Genomic DNA, 587 nt, shown 5'->3' on the forward strand with positions numbered 1-587 from the left:
CCACCCTTCGCTCACCCCTCCTGTCTCCCCACTCCCCCGATAGGGGCTGCGTGGAGGCTGCTGGCTTTTAGCGCTCTTTTAAAGCAACACGGCCCCACGGGGGGTGGGGGCATGGGACAGGAGGAGGTGAAACCACCCCCCTCATCCGCTACTGATCTGCCGCCCCTGCCCCCGCCCCTGCTTCCCCGTGGCAAGAGGGAGAAGTGGGACGCATTCATTGACTTTTATCAGGCGGTTTCCCGCGCACCGCTGCTGCTTGGAAGTCCCGCTCGTTGAATCGGAATCATGAGTGCGCGTGTGGGAGGGAAAAGAAAAAGAATAGGGTTGCAAGTCCTGGAAAGTTTTCAGGAAAATATCAGGAAAATTTCAGGAAAAATAAGGAAAATTTCCCAGAACCCGGAAAGTTTTTGTTACATTTTCTTTTTCGGAAAATTTCCGGAAATCTCCGGAAATCTTCAGCCCTAGAAAAGAAGGAGGAGCCAGGGGTGGTGGTGTTGTTTGGGAATGGAATAAAAATTCAGGAATCGTGACGATCCCATCGGCCAGTCGCCGTGGCAACGGCAACAGGTTGCAGGGCGGGAGTCAAT

Source organism: Frankliniella occidentalis, unplaced genomic scaffold (genome assembly GCF_000697945.3).
Source record: "Frankliniella occidentalis isolate FOCC.00 unplaced genomic scaffold, Focc_3.1 Scaffold634, whole genome shotgun sequence".
In the NCBI taxonomy this organism is placed as follows: domain Eukaryota; kingdom Metazoa; phylum Arthropoda; class Insecta; order Thysanoptera; family Thripidae; genus Frankliniella; species Frankliniella occidentalis.